Raw genomic sequence first — 19,330 nt, forward strand, 5'->3', positions numbered from 1 at the left:
CATATACACCTCAGCAAAATGGCATTGTTGAGCGCAAGAACAGAACCCTCATTGAGATGGCTCGAACAATGCTCGACGAGTACAAGACACCAAGAAAGTTCTGGCCTAAAGCTATTGATACAGCTTGTCACATCATCAACCGTGTCTACATCCATAAGCTTCTGGGCAAAACATCCTATGAGCTCCTTACTGGCAAGAAGCCAAATGTCAGCTACTTCAGAGTCTTTGGTGCTAGGTGCTGGATCAAGGATCCCCATCACAAGTCAAAATTTGAACCCAAAGCTCACGAAGGCTTCATGCTTGGCTATGGAAAGGACTTGCACTCTTACAGAGTCTTCAACCTCTTCCACTACAAAATCGTTGAAACAGTGGATGTGCGATTTGATGAAACCAATGGTTCACAACAAGAGCTCCTGCCAAGCACACTAGATGAAGCTCCTTCTAGTGAATCTATCAAGATGATGGGAACTGGTGAAATCATGCCCTCTGAAGCACAGCCTGAAGAGGAACTTATCATTTCTGTACCAAACCAACCTGAAGACAATGCTCAGACCAAAGACAATCCTTCCAATGATGACAATGATCAGCATGAGCAAGGTCTTCGTCCAGTTCATCCTCGTGTTGCAAATGAAGTACAAATTGAGAAGATAATTGATAGCATCAATGCACCTGGTCCGCTTACTCGATCAAGAGCAACACAGTTAGCAAATTTCTATGGGCATTTTTCATTTGTATCAATACAATATCTGAACCCAAGAAAGTTGCTGAAGCCTTTATGGAACCTGAATGGATTCAAGCCATGCAAGAAGAACTTCAACAGTTCAAGCTGAATAATGTTTGGGAACTTGTCAAGCGCCCTGACCCTCGCAAGCATAACATTATTGGCACAAAATGGATATATCGGAACAAACAATATGAGCATGGTCAAGTCATCAGAAACAAAGCACGTCTTGTGGCACAAGGATATACTCAAGTTGAAGGAATTGACTTCGATGAAACATTTGCTCCTGTGGCTAGGCTTGAAGCTATTTGCATACTGCTAGCCTATGCTAATCATCACAACATCTTGCTATATCAAATGGATGTGAAGAGTGCATTTCTCAGTGGCAAGATTGAAGAAGAAGTATATGTTGCTCAACCACCTGGCTTTGAAGATCCAAAATATCCTGATATGGTGTACAAACTAAAAAAAGCACTGTATGGCCTCAAACAAGCTCCTCGCGCTTGGTATGATACAATCAAAGACTTCCTGAAGAGCAAAGGCTTCAAACCAGGATCGCTCGATCCCACACTCTTCACGAAGACATATGATGTTGAACTATTTGTATGCCAAATATATGTGGATGACATAATCTTCGGCTGCACCAACCAGAAGTATAGTGATGACTTTGGATACATGATGCAAGAGCAATATCAGATGTCCATGATGGGTGAGCTGAAGTTCTTCCTTGGTCTTCAAATTCGTCAGGAAAGAAATGGCATCTTCATATCTCAAGAAAAATATCTCAAAGATTGTCTGAAGAAGTTCGGCATGCAAGATTGCAAAGGTTACACGACGCCAATGCCAGCCAAACACCACCTTGGTCCCGACGACAATGGTAAAGAGTTCGATCAAAAGGTATACCGCTCCATGATTGGTTCTTTACTTTACCTATGTGCATCTAGGCCAGATATTATGCTTAGTGTTTGCATGTGTGCTCGATTCCAAGCGGCACCAAAGGAATCACATCACTTAGCTGTGAAGCGAATTCTTAGATATTTGGCTTACACCCCAACACTCGGACTATGGTATCCAAAGGGCTCAAAATTTGATCTGGTTGGATTCTTGGATGCTGATTATGCTGGTGACAAGGTGGATCGCAAGTCAACATTAGGAACATGTCACTTTCTCGGACGATCACTTGTCTGTTGGTCTTCAAAGAAGCAGAACTGTGTATCACTCTCAACTGCTAAATCTGAATACATTGCTGCTGGATCTTGTTGTGCTCAGCTTCTATGGATGAAGAAAACTCTCAAGGACTATGACATCGATCTGAAGCAAGTCCCTCTCTTCTGCGACAATGAAAGCGCCATTAGGATTGCCAACAATCCAGTTCAGCACTCGAAGACAAAGCACATTGAAATTCGTCATCATTTTCTCAGAGATCATGTCATGAAGAAAGATATTGACATCATTCACGTCAACACTGAAGAGCAACTGGCAGATATCTTCACAAAGCCATTGGATGAGAAAAGGTTTTGCAGGTTACGGTGTGAGCTAAATATCTTGGAATCCTCAAATGTCCCGTGATCAGGCACACATCCTAACACTTATGCATGATGATGACTTAGATGTACAACACACGAAGTAAAGTATATCTTCAATCAATGAAGACTTACATTCTGAGTGTGAATACATTGACGTGGAATTTTACTTCAGAGCGCCACGATAATTGTGCGCCGTGTCTGGGTCTAATACTTCCTATACGGTGGGTAACACCACCACCAAATTTCTTGGTTTGAAGTGTTTCACTCATGGCGTTATTTTTGAAAGACTTCGCATTTGGTTTGTCTTCAGTTTCAATTTATCTTCATGATTTTCTGCGCTATGATGATTTGATTGCATATATATATACTAGTGTTCTGTCCTCTACAACACTCACTTATAGCTATGTCTTCAAGTTGAATCTTTTGAACTAAGTGAATGTGATCGGACCCTAACCTCTCTATGCTTTCTATCTCAAACTCTATCTGTCCAAATCATATGCATTCTATTGAAACTGTCGAATGTCTTCTCTGCGTCCTAGTCAGCAGAAGGCAAAGAGACAAACATTAAATTTGTTTTAAATGACTTATCCTTATTATTGAAATCCGGAGAAGCCAGAACAACTCTCCGACATGCCTGGAGGGCGTGGGAACGTGGGACAACTCTGAGTATGTTACATGCTTGCCACGTGTCCCATGGATGTGAACAGACAGGGGCACCTGCGTAATTGCGCTGTGCCGCACACCTACTTATAAATACGTGTCCCCTGCGGTCAAGAAAACCTTCTTCCACCTCTCCACCTCGTCAAAACCCTAGCGCCACCGCTAGCTCTTGACGACGCCGGCAACGAAGCGCTTAGCTGTCGTGACTTCTCCGACGCCATCCTCACGCCGGCCGCGGGCATCGTCCTCTCCGCCGCAGCCGTAGGTGTCCTTTGTCGCCAAGTTAGGGCACGGTGGACTGAACTGCTCGGTCTCCAAATTCTTCCCATCTAGCAGTTCTTCGTGTGGTAAATATAACTCTATTTTTACTAGCTTTTTGATCCTCAATGATTCATCCAATTTACCAAAATTGGTTTCTGTCTATACAAAGTTAGATCTACTCTGTCTGCATCTCATACTGCCTAGTATATTCACTTAAGCTTCACATCTAGTTAGATTCCTCACTTGTACTTATTCACGGATTCGTACAAATCTGGAACCGACTCTCAACATATAAGTGAATGTCTTCGCAACATGAGGTCAATGTCTTCAAACTGATTTATCTTCAAAATCTTCTGAGAATGCATATGATCTCTTCCCCTTCCCTCGCATCTCTAATGCTATCACAGGTACATGTCCGTGGGAGAATCCCTAGGTTCTCATAGTCCGCATTCGTTTGTAGAATTCTTACAGCAACACATTGATTCTCCTGAAGCCAGTTCCTGTCTAACCAGCAAGCGAAAGCCTTTGAAGCCTTTGAACATATTAAAACCGTTCAGTTTGAAGTTCATGACTGCAGAGAAATCAGTAAGGAAGGGTGGCAGACAGCGTCGTGGGGGAACTTCAAAGGATCTGCCTGATGATCTTGCAAAAATATATAAAACAGATCCTAAAGAGGATTACAATCAGCGCAAGACTCGAATCCAATGGATTCGACGCTATTGGGCTGAACAGTGGTACAAGTACAAGTTCGTCACCCAGGAGTACATAGAGAAAAATGCTATCAAGAGCCCTTGGGGTGATATTCTCTATCGAGGCCTTCCCCCCAAGAACAAAGCTGGAGCCATTGCGCAAGAATTCTATCCTTGCATGGTCCATGGACCACAACCTGAAGAAGCTGACCCATCATCATTGCTCTGGTGTCGTGACGACAATCTCTTCAAGCGCAACTTTCAGTATGCTAAGGCTTCGGCAAAGGAAAACAAGAAGTCATGGGGATTAGACTTCAATCCTGGCCCCTCTGCTCCCCGTGATGATGGCACACGTGAAGCTGAAGAAAACAGAATTGGCCCCTTTGCAAACCTTGATGGCCTCATCTCCTACATCTTGGTACAAGGTGCCAAAGTGGATCATTCTGACAATGATGCTGATTCTGATGAAGCCCCAGCTCCTCCTCCAAGGCCGCAGAAGCCAAAGAAGATTAAGGCTTCATCATCAGCTGCACCTCCAAAAGCTTCTCGTGTGAAGCCACTGGCCACTGCACCTCCTAAAGTCAGTGTGCAGTCCGAAGATCTTTCCCGCATCTCCAAGAAGACGGAGAAGAAAAAGAAAATCGTCAAGAGTACTGATCAGGCTCTGACTCCTGCTGCTATTCTGCGTGAAGAACCCATTGATCTGTCCAGTGATGACGATCTTGCAAATGATGCTCTTGAGCAACTGATAAAGAGCAAGGAAGAAGCTGAGATCTTCAACAACTTGCCTCTCTTTGATGTGGCAATCATCCATAACTTCATTGATGAGTGGTTCGACACCCCCAATCTAATCTTTGAAGATTTGCAGCTTCCCATTGGCCTCAGCGTCTCTTTCAATGGCGCCATTGCTTCTGAGCTAGCTCTTGCTCAGCGCATCGTTGAGCTGAAGAACAAAATTGATTATGAGAAGGCTCAATTCAAGAAGCATGTGGCGAAGCTCAGTGTTCAAGACGTCAGAAACTTCAAGGTCATGCTGCATGAGCTTAAAGAAGCTTTTCTGAAGAAGCGCCAAGAAGCTCAAGGCTCTCGTGAGCGCATGAAGAGTTTGGCTGATAAGTGTGTGCTTGCCTACAATGAGGCTGAGAAGCGCAAGTCACTTGGCCGTCCTGGCATTGACCCCGGGATGGCCGCAAAGAAAAAGAAGAAGCTTCCTGTTGACCAGCCTGCACCTTCAAGCCAAGAAGCCCCTCGCATTATCCTCCCAAGCAGCATGACTAGCTCGAAGCCAAAGGTCACCACAACCGCTTCAGAACAGAAGAAGACGAGGGCTGCCGAGGCTGAAGCCAGAAAGAGGAAGAATACTGAAGCCTCTGATGCCGCTCCCTCCAAGAAGAAGCGCAAGACCAAGAAGAATCGGGCTGCTCCCACAGAGCCCCTTGTTGTTGAACCCATCTCAGTGGTTCGTCCTGCATCTGCATCCCAAGAACTTCGCATGACTGTTCATGAGCCTGCTTCCACAGAGGCTCCTGAAGCTGAAGAGATTCCAGCAGCTGAACCCACCGCTACTGAAGACATTGGTTAAGATGACAATGTTGAAGATGATGAAGTTCTTCCTCAAATTGAATATAATGTGGTATCATCGCCTGTTCGTACGAACAGCGAAATCATCAGCATTGGTCGTCCTCTGACGCCAATTGCTCAGGATGCTTCATGGGCTGATTGCCCGCAAGAACAAGACTCCCCCAGTACTCCCCAACAACAACAAACCACACCATCCGTACAAATTGAAGAGGATGAGGACCTGCCCACTCCATCTCCAAAGGCGTCGCCTGTACTACAAAGGCTTCGCAAAGGACCAAGGCCTCAAGTCCCTCTTCCGAGCGTTCCAGAAGGAGAAGTGCATCATCAACCTATTACACGTCAAGTGTTTTCAGAAGCCACTCCTGCTGTGAATGTCTCCGTGTCTGAAGCCCCAGCTGCTGAAGACAATCCGGCTGCATCAGCCGATGAAGAAAGTCAAGAAGAACGTGTCCATACTCCCCCCATTCCTGAAGAAACTGTTCATGAAGTGAACGTGTCTGTGCCTGACCCTCCAGCTCAGCAAGTGGAGGTTGAAAATCCTGAAGCTGCCACTACCAACGCAAGTGAAGCTCATGACGTTGTCATGACTGAAGCTAATGTGGAGCTTGAACCAAACATTGTGCCTGAAACCAATGAGGCAACTGCTCCTGAAGCACCTGTTGTGCAGCCTGAAGCCTCACCTGCTGCCACTGCTCCTGTTCCGCCACCAAGGCCCTATACAATCGAGCAAGCATACAACCATGGCGAGCTAATCACAGTAAGATGGCACGTTCTGGTCCCTCCGCCTATTGTCTCTGGTCCTCAATTTGACTATCACATTGAGCATAGGCCTCAGGTCCAGAAGCCCAAGCCAAGACTGCCAAGGTTTCCTGGTACCGCCACATCTGTCGGGTCCTTCAATGAAAATGGCTTCAAAAGCCACAACACATTCTTTGACAACTCAAAGAACCCTTACTCAAAGCCAAGGATATCATCAGATCGGTTCTGGAGCTATCAGCAGCGAAGCTATTACTCCTGTGTTCTGTATGATCAAGGGCGCATTTTCCCTCATATGCGCCTCGACACTGAAGCCATTACTGGACTACCCTACTTAGAAGAAGCACTTGACTGCTTTTGTGATGCTGGACTGCTCAGTTTTGTCACAGATAAACAACATTGGAATGAAGAGCTATTGCTTCAATTCTATGCTACACTCCACATTCGCGGTTATAACCGAGATACGAAGACATGGGTTCTCGAGTGGATGACAGGAAATGTTCATCATGAAGCCAAAGCTCTCGACATCATTGAGCTTACAGGCCTATCCACTCCCGGAGAACTCTATGAACCTGGTTGTCAAAATCACCGCAATGCTCTGGAAAGCATCTTCCATAAGACTGAACCCAATATGAGTCAGATGTTGAGCATGATGAAGCCTTTGCCACGTGATGCTGAATATCCAAAGGAGTTCTTTGTTGATGACCATGAGTATCTGCCACACACCATATATCACATCATCAGGCAGACTCTATGGCCTATCAAAGGACATTCATCAGCTGCAAAACTTGAAGGAGCCATGAAGACATTGGTCTTTTACATCCTCAATGGCATCAGCTTCAATGCGCAAGATTTCTTCATCAGGCAACTGGCTACATCTGGATCTGACCTCTTCGGACTAAAATTCTATGCTCCATGGGTCATGCGCCTCATCAAGCGACACTCTGCTATCAACTATCAACCATCTGCTCGCAATCATGTGATCTTCCTACCAGAGGTTGATATGTCAGTTGAAGCCATATATCCTGAACCTGCCAAGAAGCCTCTTTGTCTTCAGAATGCCGAGCACCAAAGCTTCACTCAACCCATTGAAGGTGTTCAAGCAGCAACACGAATCTATCCATTGGCTGGAAATACTCATCTGCCTCATCGAGCACCTACTGAAGCCACTGAAAGCACCATTGCCCAAAGGCCTCGGAAGCGTTCTCGTGTTCTCAATGACCGAGAACTTCTTGTCGCCCTTCATCAGAAACAGGATAAACATCACTTTTGGCTCAAAAGACAAACGCAGAGCCTCTTGGTGGATGTAAATCGCATTCGCAACCTTGCCACCAAGAATGCTTTTGTCGCTCATGAAACTTGTCGGCGATCATGGAAGAGTTTGACCCTGCTCAGTGCTGAAGCGGATCTTCGAGACGACGGCTTCACTGAAAGATTCAAGTTTGACTCCACTCCTCCACGGAATGCTGTCCTACGAAGAACTCCATCTCTTGAAGACTCTGACTATTCTTCCTCCGCGGCAACTGTTAATGCCAATGTGATCGATGATGAAGACGATGCAACTTCACCGCCTCCTACCTCTGCACACATCAACACTGCACCAAGTTCGTCTGCACCACCAACCAACAACGACAACCCTGCTGTTTCACCTACTCATCAAGAGGACGAGTAGATGCTCTATGTCTTCAAACCTTTTTGGTCATTACTGACAAAAGGGGGAGAAGCGTATGAGTTGATAGTCTTCAAGCGGGTTCATATGGGCGGTTGCATTATATTTTGCCTCGTGCTTACAACTCTTGCTTTTTAAAACATTTGGTTCTTTGAGTTGTAACACCTAAACTTGATGGTCGTGTGCTACTTATTTGCTTTACTGTGATGCGATGATAACTTCGGCACTTAGATCATCCTGCAGACGTCCATTTTTCATTATGCGTGTCATCCTATTTGCTATATCATTTCATGCATGACGAATTATCTTCATAAGTTGAAGTGGATCACCACGAGTACAACCTGCCATGTGCATTTGCATTCCAAAAGCAAAATTACTTATATGCACATCTTCAGGGGGAGCCCTTGCTACTTATGAAGACAATTTCCTATCCTTTACAATTTAACATACTTTATCCCCATTGAAAACTTCAACTAGTTTGTCATCAATCACCAAAAAGGGGGAGATTGTAAGTGCATCTAGTGCCACCCCTAGTTGGTTTTGGAGTATTGACGACAAAGTTGGTTGAGGGACTAATGCATTTGTGAGAATTGCAGGATAACGCAGGTAGTATCCCTCATTGATTCGGTTTACCTACCGGAGATGAACCCTAAAAATGTATGAAGACATTGAAGACAATGGTGGTATGAGAAGATATTCATATTGAAGACTATGACATGAGAAGACATTGCGTGAAGACTATGGAGCGCGAAGACTGTGTGGCTTCGTTGTTTCCTTTTCTTCTTTGTTGAGTCATAGGAACCACCGTACTGTTAAGTGGGGTCCAAGTGAACTAAGTCAGAGTGACTGAAGTGATGCTCAACACAAATCCTATGTCTTCGAGCAAAGATAATGAGAGCAAATCTTATCCAGAGCTGGATGAGTCAGCTTTTCTTGTAGCCCAAGTAAAGTTGCCGCATGTGTTTGAAATCTGACCGTTGGAACACGTGTCAGTTCCTTAGTGACCCAGGGTCATTTCGGACAAATCAGGTCGGGTTGCCTTGTGGCTATAAATAGCCCACCCCCTACACCATAAATTGGTGGCTTCTCAGAGTTAGTTTACGGCTTTTGTCGTTTTGAGAGCAACCCACCTCGAAGCCTTTGAGAGAGAAATCCTTGCGAGGACAAAGCCCAAACACCCAGAGCCAAAGAGTGTTAGGCATCACTGAAGTCTTTCTGTCTGTGTGACCTGAAGACTTATTACACTTGAGGACTATGTATCCTCCAGCCGGTTAGGCGTCGCGTTCTGAGCATCCAAGAGTCATTGTGGATTGCCGGGTGAAAGAAGTCTGTGAAGGTTCAGAAGTCTACCTTGAAGACTTACCAGAGTGATTGGGCGAGGACTAAGTGTCCTTAGCTCAAGGGGAATAAGGTGAAGACACGGTCTTCTGAGTTGAATCTCAGCCTCCCTAACCAGACGTACAGTTGTCACAGCAACTGGAACTGGTCCAACAAATCCTGTGTCTTCAACAAATGACTGGTTCTATCTCTTCCCTCCTTTACTTTGAGTTTGTCTTCGTGAAGTCATTGCTTATCTGTCTTATCTGGTTGACTTCATTGCTTGACTACTATTGTTGATTGGCTTCATACCATCTTCCATCCTGATCCTACTACCTAGCTGCTATTAGTCTTCGTACGTTAACACTATTGCATACTTGACTATGGCTTGCTTGCTATAGTTTATCTTTCGCTGCATATCAATTAGGTCATTTCTATTGTTTGTCTTCGAAACTTCCACATTTTGAAGACTTTGATAAAAATCGCCTATTCACCCCCCTCTAGTCGATAACTAGCACTTTCAAGTTGTAATCTTAAACTCTATGGTGGTCTGATACTTTTGGTGTGTTCTTCTGCATGCTTATTCCTCATTAATATCAATGCATGCTGAATTACATCAGTCGCCATATTTCATCATGCATTTCAAATTCTTCATATTATATGTCAAATGCGTGTATGAATTACAAGATATAGGGGGAGATCTCCATGATTATACTCGTCTAGTGTGCAATGCTTAAAAAGCAAATTCCTCACTATGCACATCTTCAGGGGGGGGGGGTTCTTCTATATCTTGCAATCAAATTCCTCAACATCAATACTTACACTTCATATATTTATCCCCGTTGAAAACTTAACCTATATTGTCATCAATCACCAAAAGGGGGAGATTGTAAGTGCATCTAGTGCCCCTTAGTGATTTTGGTGTATTGAAGACTTATAGGTTAAGGGACTGATGCGTTTGTGAGTGTACAGAGGTCTATAAGTCTAGGAGGAGTTTGATATTTATAGAGAAAGTCGACCCCTAAAAATGAAGTTCTTTGACTGAAGACTTTGGTTTTCTGAAGACTTTCTGAAGACTTTGAAAGTGAAGAAATTGGTGTGACCGTGAAGACTTGGTAATCATTCGAGGAACATGAAGCTTGAAGACTTTTGTTTTTATAGTTTCATTTTCTCTTTCTTGAGTCATAGGAAACACCGTACTGTTAAAGGGGGTCGAGGAAATACTAAGGAAAAATTTCCATGTGATACTCAACTCAAAATCCTACACCTACCAATCCCTTCGAGTGAAGCCATTGGAAATCTCATACAGTTCAGTCATATTCTTCAGTAACAGAGACGAAGTTCTTCTGGTCTCTGAGGAATTTGTTCTGACTGAGGAGTTAGGAATTCGCCAGTGCGGATTGGCTACACAGTGAGGAACATGATAGCCCTGAGGAATTTGAGACTCAAAATTCCGACCGTTGTTGTGCTATGCGCCAGCTGTCCCAAAATATCTACCCACCTAACGGTCATATCAGACAAGGGCATTTATGTCTTATCATGTCAGGCTGCTCCCTAGGCTATAAATAGCCGCCCCCTACAACCACTAGCTGGTTGGCTGCTCCGAGAGAAACTGACACTTGTCATTTGAGAGCATCCCATCCTCCGAGGACTTTGAGTGAAAATCATCAAGTGAGGAAAACCCAAACCCAAACCTTCAAAACCCCAAAGTGATTGAGAATCACTGAAGAGATTGATCATGCGTGAATCCGATGCTTGTTACCTTTGAAGACTGTGCTTCTTCCCGACGGTTAGGCGTCAAGGTCTAGAGCATCCAAGAGGAATTGTGGATCGCCAAGTGACCAAGTTTGTGAAGGTCCGGAAGTCACCTGAAGACTTACCACAAGTGATTGGGAGAGGTCTGTGTGACTTTAGCTCAAGGAGAATATGGTGAGGACTGTGTGTCCGAGACTGTGTGTCCTCGAGTTTAAATACTCGGCCGCTCCAACCAGATGTACAACTGAGACATCAGTTGGAACTGGTCTACCAAATCATTTTCTTCACTGAGCTTACTGGTTCTATTTCCCCAACTCTTTCATTTCCTCATTTCTGTTGTTGTGTGCTTGTTCATATATGTTTGAAGACTTTGACTGAAGACTTTCTCAATTTCCTCAGTTCGATTTCTTCAGTCTATCTGTCTTCATCTTATGTTATCATGTGCTTACGCTTTCTGTACTCTGTGCTGGTCTTCATCTCATCATGATGACTATGCGTGTGTTCTGCTATGTTTACATTTGAGTACTTATTCCACTGCAAGTAGTTCTTTATTTAGGAATTTCCTCACCCGCAAATTCCTCAGTGAAGAATTCATAAAAATCGCCTATTCACCCCCCCTCTAGTCGATATAATGCACTTTCAAGACGATTAGGCGTCATGGTCTGAGCATCCAAGAGGAATTATGGATTGCCGAGTGACTAAGTCTGTGAAGGTTTGGAAGTCACCTGTGAAGACTTACCACTATTGTTGGGGGAGGTCTGTGTGATCTTAGCTCAAGGAGAATATGGTGATAACTGTGTGTCCGGGACTATGTGTCCTCGAGTCTAAATACTCAGCCGCTCCAACCAGACGTACAACTGTCACAGCAGTTGGAACTGGTCTACCAAATCATTGTCTTCACCAAGCCAACTAGTTCTATTTCCTCAACCCTTTCATTTCCTCAGTTATGTGTTGATGTACCTGATCATTATTGTTTGAAGACTTTAACTGAAGACTTTCTCTAATTCCTCAATCCTATTTTTTCAGTCTGTTTGTCTTCATCCTGCTTATCCTGTGTTTATGCTTTCTGTACTCTGTGTATATCTTTCATTTCAACATGATGACTATGTTGTTACTTTGTTTTGCTTATACCTGAGTACTTATTCCGCTACAAGTAGTTCTTCGCTTAGGAATTTCCTCACCCTGAAATTCCTCAGTGAAGAATTCATAAAAATCGCCTATTCACCCCCTCTAGTCGACGTAACGCACTTTCAATTGGTATCAGAGCAAGGTACTCCCTTGTTCTGTGTGATTTTGGTTTAACCGCCTGAAGTTTTAGTTATGTCGACTGCGGGAAAGACGAGTGTGTCCTGCCCCATCTTTGACGGTCATGAGTATCCCAAGTGGAAGGCCATGATGAAGAAGCGACTCATGGTGATGAATAGTGAACTGTGGACCGTCACTGAGATTGGTCTTACCGATCTGTGCAAGATGGCGGAGGCTGATGACATTTGCAAGTACACTCTACTCAACCTCACAGCGAAGGATGTCATCTGCTCCTGTTTTCCCAAAATCGGTTCAGGAACATCATGCATCTCAACCATGCGAAGCTAATCTGGGACCGACTCTCTGAGGTCTACGAAGGCTATCGTACTCGTCATGATCCTTGGTTTGAGGATTTCAAGGAATCACTCAAGGAGATGACTTTCGCATCTGAATCATCATCCTCTTCACCATGCCTTATGGCAAAGGGTGCCAAGGTAACAGAATGCTACCTTTCCGAATCTAGTGATGACAAATCAGGTGATGAATTTGGACCTAGCTATGTCAAACTTGCTTCCCTTGCTACTAAACAATAAAGAGCTCTTGAAAAAGTTCAAAACATGCTAGATGAAAGCAATGATATGTTGGGAGAGGAATTGGATCGAACTAAGGCTTTGACTGATAGTCTTCAAAAACTTCAGTCAAAGTTTGGCAACCTTCAAAATCATCATAACACTCTCTTATCTGATCATGAAAAGCTTTCTTATGAATTTCTTCAGAGAAAGGAAGATCTTGAGAAGTTAAAAGTGAGTTATGAAGATCTTCAGAAGGAAAACGATTCATTGCTTGCTCAACAGATCAGTTCTGCACAGGAAGAATTTATTCCATCATGTCTTAAATGCATTGAGCGTGAATCTGCTAATTCATTACCTGAATGTTCAAATGCTTCTATTGCTGCAAATTCTTCAACTGTCTCTGTGGTTACAAATTCCTCATCTGAGGATACCACATGTATCACTGACGATAACGCAGGGCTGAAGGAATTGTATGTGGCAGGCATTTACAAAAGCCTCAAAGGGCATCATAATCTATGTGATGTGCTCAAAAAGCAGATCTTGAACAGGAACCCTAGGAAAGAGGGTATTGCCTTTGAGAGGAAACTCAATGCTGATGGAACCTACTGGAAACCTGAGCAGTACCCCAAAACCTCATTGGTTGCTGCGAAAGGACCTCCTGTAGATCCATGCACTTTATCCGGCATTACCTCTGATTCTTCATATTCCTCTGATGAGTCATTTGATTCCAACTATAAACTGTTCAAGAATCAGAACGGTGAAGTATTTGCCGATATGTTGGAACTAACTGCAGGAATGGTCCCCCTATGAAGAAAATTTGGGTTCCTAAAAGATGCCTTGTAAATCTTTAGGTGAATGTCATCATGACACCACCCATGAAGAATAGGAACCCCAGATCAAATTCTTCATATTGACCAAATTCTTCATATGGATCCAAGTCCTCATATGGACCAAATTCCTCACATGGATCAAATTCCTCACGTGGATCAAAATCCTCATATGAACATCATCGTGCTAACACTTCTGTTTCGCAGGGAAAGTCTAAGGGCCATGAATATGTACATTATTCTTCAAACCATTATGTTCATAAGTCCTCGAAGAATTTCTCTGCTTATTCATATGCTTATCCTAACCACTCTTCCGTGAAACGAAGTGCACTGGCTTCTATGCCATCATTTTCTTATGGAGCTCGCGGAATGATGAACTCTTTGCCACCCCTCCAGATGTGGGTGGTGAAGAAAAAGAACTAATCTCTTATGCAGGGTCAGGTCTCCAGACGAACTTAATCGTCTAAAGAATTTGCTGGAGACCTGAATATGCTTGAAAGGACGCAAGCTAATCATGAAGAAATGAATCATTCATTTCTCACGTCCTCATATTGCTATATCTTTTACTGTTGATGAAATTGATATCATATTCTTCACTGATGAAGTATATGGGTTCGTAAGTTGCACTAATTCATCTGCAGGATGAACAACCCAAAGCTACTAAGTGGGTCCTCGACAATGGATGTACAAATCACATGACCGATGACAGGAGCTTGTTGATGGACACTGATTTGTCACCGTCTCATCTGAAGCATATCACCTACGCTGACAAAGGCAAAAGTAAGGTATTGGGTCTAGGTAAGGTTGCAATTTCAAAGGATAAACACATGGACAAGATCATGCTTGTTGAGTCCTTATGATTCAATCTTATGTCTGTCTCAATGCTTTGTGATCTTGATATGGTTGTTGTCTTTGGAAAATTTCACTGCCTTGTGCTAATGTAAGCTGACAACTCCAATGTCTTCGAAGGCTTTAGGAAAGGAGACTTGTATATTATTGATTTCTCTGTGGGACCATAGCCTGCCACATGTGTACTTGCAAAAGCTTCAGAATGCTAGTTATGGCATCGACGACTTGGTCATGCTGGGATGAGGAACTTGCATACACTCCCGAAGAAGAAGCATGTCATTGGCATCGAGGGTGTCAAATTCCTCAAAGATCATCTTTGTGGGGCTTGCGAGGCTGGAAAGATCACCAGAGCCAAGCATCCCGCGAAGATAATCATGACCACTTCTCATCCTTTTGAATTACTTCATATGGATCTATTTGGCCCTACTCATTATGCCACGCTCACTAGTTCTGCATCATTATATGGCTTTGTCATAGTTGATGACTACTCTCGTTACACATGGGTGCATACCATCACTTACAAAAATGAAGTGCAGGAAGTCTTCAGACGATTTTCCTCAAGGGCTTCCACTAACTTCGGTGTGAAGATCAAGCATATCAGGAGTGATAATGGAACCGAGTTCAAGAACACTAGCCTCGATGAATATCTCGATATGCTTGGTATTACTCAAAAATTGTCTGCTCCTTATACTCCTCAACAGAATGGCGTTGTGGAGCGCAAGAACAGGACTCTTGTTGAGATGGCCTGCACTATGCTTGATGAATACAAGACACCTGAGCGCTTCTGGCCTGAAGCAGTGTGCCACATCATCAACAGGGTATATCTTCACAAATTCTTCAAAAAGACCTCATATGAACTCCTCACTGACAAGAAACCCAATGTAAGTTATTTCAAAGCCTTCGGTGCCAAATGTTGGATTAGAGATCCTCACCATCACTCTAAATTTGCAACGAAAGCACAATAGGGTTTTATGCTTGGTTACGGAAAGGACTCGCACACCTACAGAGTCTTCAACATCAATCATCACAAGGTTGCTGAAACTATAGATGTGCGGTTCGATGAAACTAATGGCTCGCAAAGAGAGCACCTACCTCCTGTGCTAGTTGAAATGTCACCTGAGGAATCCATCAAGTTCAAAGCTACTGAGGATGTCATCCCTACTGAAGAATCTGCTGAAGAAGTCATTCTTGATCATGAAGAAAATCATGTTGGTGCTGCTGAAGAAACTGGTCCTGAAGAAACTGCTGGGCCTAAGCAAAGTTGTCAACCCACACATCCTCGCATTGCAAACAAATTGCAAGTAGAGAAGATCATCGGTGAAATTCATACACCAGGTCCCATCATGCGCTCAAAAGCTTCACATTTATCTAACTTTTGTGGGCATTTTGCTTTTGTCTCTATCACAGAGCCCACTAAAGTAGATGAAGCATTCATGGAATCTGAGTGGATTCAAGCCATGCAAGATGAATTGCATCAATTCGAGCTCAACAATGCGTGGGAGCTTGTCAAGCGACCCGACCCAGGCAAGCACAACATCATCGGTACCAAATGGATCTACCGCAACAAACAAGATGAAAATGGCCTAGTGGTGAGGAATAAGGCTCGTCTTGTAGCTCAAGGCTACACACAGGTTGAAGGAATTGATTTCGATGAAACTTTTGCACCTGTTGCTAGACTTGAGGTTATTCGCATATTGCTTGCTTATGCTAACCATCATAATATCATCTTACAACAAATGGATGTGAAAAGTGCATTCCTCAATGGTAAGCTTGAGGAAGAAGTATATGTTGCTCAACCACCAGGTTTTGAGGACCCAAAATTTCCAGATCACGTCTACAGACTCAACAAGGCCCTCTATGGCCTCAAGCAAGCACCTCGGGCGTGGTATGACACATTGAAGGAATTCCTCATGAAGAAAGACTTCAAACCCGGTACACTTGACCCAACTCTTTTCACCAAATCATATGATGATGAATTATTCGTGTGCCAAATATATGTTGATGATATTATCTTTGGCTGTACTACAATGATACAGCGATGAATTTGCCTATATGATGAGCGAAGAATATTAAATGTCTATGATGGGATAATTGAAATTCTTCTTAGGTCTTCAGATTCGTCAACAATACAATGGCATATTCATATCTCAGGAGAAATACCTCAAGGATGTGTTGAGGAAATTCGGCATGCAAGATTGCAAAGGCGTCAAAATTTCTATGCCCACAAATGACCATCTATGCACTGATGAAAATGGTAAAGACTTCGATCAAAAGGTATACCGCTCCATGATTGGCTCTTTATTGTACCTATGTGCATCTAGGGCGGATATTATGCTTAGTGTTTGCATGTGTGCCCGATTTCAAGCTACACTGAAGGAATCACACCATAAGGCTGTGAAGCATATTCTTCGATATCTAGCTCACACACCAACACTTGGATTATGGTATCCCAAGGGCTCTTCCTTTGATCTCATTGGATATTCAGACTCTGACTATGCTGGTGATCGGGTGGACCGCAAGTCAACGTCAGGCACATGTCATTTCCTTGGACGATCCTTGGTATGTTGGTCCTCAAAGAAGCATAACAACATGTCACTCTCCACTGCAGAAGCTGAGTACATTGCTGCTGGATCTTGCTGTGCTCAATTACTATGGATGAAGCAAACACTCAAGGACTATGGCATCAACGTGAAGAATGTGCCACTCTACTGCGACAACGAGAGTGCTATCAAGATTGCTCACAACCCAGTTCAGCACTCGAAGACAAAGCACATCCAAATTTTTCATCATTTTCTTCGTGACCATGTGTTAAAGGGCGACATCTCCATCGACCATGCAAGTACTGAAGATCAGCTGGCCGATATCTTCACAAAGCCCTTGGATGAGAAGAGATTTAGCAAGTTGCGGTGTGAGCTAAATATCCTAGAATCTTCGAATGTTCTTTGAAAAGGACACACATCCTAACACTTATGCTGACTTGATGACTTAGATCTGCAACACACGAAGTAATGGTTTTCTTCAATCAAGGAAGACTAACCCTCTAAGTGTGAAGAAATTGATTCTCAGAACCCTACGAGAATTGTACGCGGTGTCTGAAATCAGCTTTCTTATACGGTGGGTTACGCCACCAACCAAAGTTGAAAATCTTCAATTTGAGTTTTTCTACATTTTTGAAATTCCTCTGTTTTTCAAATTCTTCAACTTTGCATTGTCTTCACTCTTTCCGTCATTTTTCTTCATTTGATTATATATATATATATATATATATATATATACTATTCTGTTACGCGTAACAGAATATTATTCTGTTACCCTACTTGAACTGATGAATTCAAGCGGTTGAAGTGATGAAAATCGAGCGGTTGAACTGATGCTTTCTGTTGTTGCTAAAAATCGTCTTCTTTAGTTCAATTTTTTTGCAAATATTATTGTTGAAACAGGGCGAGTAATATATCGTTGGAAATTCTTGACATCCACATTACAATCATATAATTTTTTTTTGCAAAATCATTATGGTTTTAAGAGCAGTTTTAAAAAAACGTCTTTTTCAAAACCGAAAACGTGAATTGTATTTTGGACTCAATTTTCAAACGGTTTGTTGGAATTGAGCAAATGAGATGGCGTTGGAAATCTTGTGAAAATCCGCATCTTCCATATATGCATTGTTTTTTCTAATTCTATATGATTTAAAAGTAATTTGAAAAACGGTGAAATTCTGGGCGAAATGTATTTTCGCGATTTTTTGCAAACGGTTTGTCGGATTGACGCAAATGATACGGCATAGGAAAGCTATGGAAAGTGCGCAACTTTTGTGTATAGAAAGTTTTTTCTAATTTCTTACGGTTTAAATACGAATTCAAATACGGTTAAAATTGGTTTTGAACGCGGTTTTTTTAAAAAGTTTATCAAAATGGGGCAAATAATATACGTTGGATAGCTATCAAAAATGCGAAACTTAGTTATGTTGAACGTTTTCTCTACTTCACAACCGTCTAAGAGTAATTTGGAATACGGCATGACGGATCCTGCTGTTTTCTCGTCTGAAAAATAGAGTAGTCATGCTGATATATGTGTATGTTTGTACTGAGCTATTTTTTAGAGTAATTTTGAATGGTTTCGAAAAAGGGTACTTGTACTGATGTTTGCACGGATTTGTACTAAGCGTGTTTTCACTAACTGGACTTTGCTCTGTTTTGCTCGTAAGTTTTCAATGGTTTATTGTATCGTCGCCTCTGTACTTGCATGGTTTATATCTTCGAACTGAATGATATTTTTTTCAAAAAGAGAATGTTTTTTTATTCTTGTTTGAACTAAACTTTTTTTACAATGATGTTCTGGACTTCTCTTATTTTTCGACTTGTACTTTTCTCATTTGAATCGCATGGGGTTTCTTTTTGCTTGAACTTTTACAAGTTGAATTTTTGTCATTTCTTTTATTTCGAACAGACCACCATTTTTAACTTGTACTGATCAATATTTTTAATTCAACCATTTTTCCTTTCTAGAACGGGTGAATATATGTTCGAGAAAAAGAGTACTTGAACAGATGTATGTATGGTTTTGCACTAAGCGTGTTTTCACATACTTCATACTGAGCGTGTTTTGTGATGATATTTTAGACTTCTCTCATTTTGAACTCAGCTCCTTGAGCGACCAGCCACAAAACAAGAAGTTGTACTGTTGAGCACACCTCCTTGAGCGACTGGCCAGAAAACAAGAAGTTAAGTTGTACCGATGGTCTTTTGTCGAATTGCGCACTAAAGAACTGCTGCAGATCATATGGAAAATATACCAATGAGAAACAGAGGTGTGGCAGCACCGCTGCAGCACCTGTGTCTTTTATAACATTTTTTCAAGAGAATCTGACCATACACTTGCTGGAAAAATGGAACTTCTAATAAA

Source organism: Triticum dicoccoides, chromosome 6B, assembly GCF_002162155.2.
Source record: "Triticum dicoccoides isolate Atlit2015 ecotype Zavitan chromosome 6B, WEW_v2.0, whole genome shotgun sequence".
NCBI lineage: Eukaryota > Viridiplantae > Streptophyta > Magnoliopsida > Poales > Poaceae > Triticum > Triticum dicoccoides.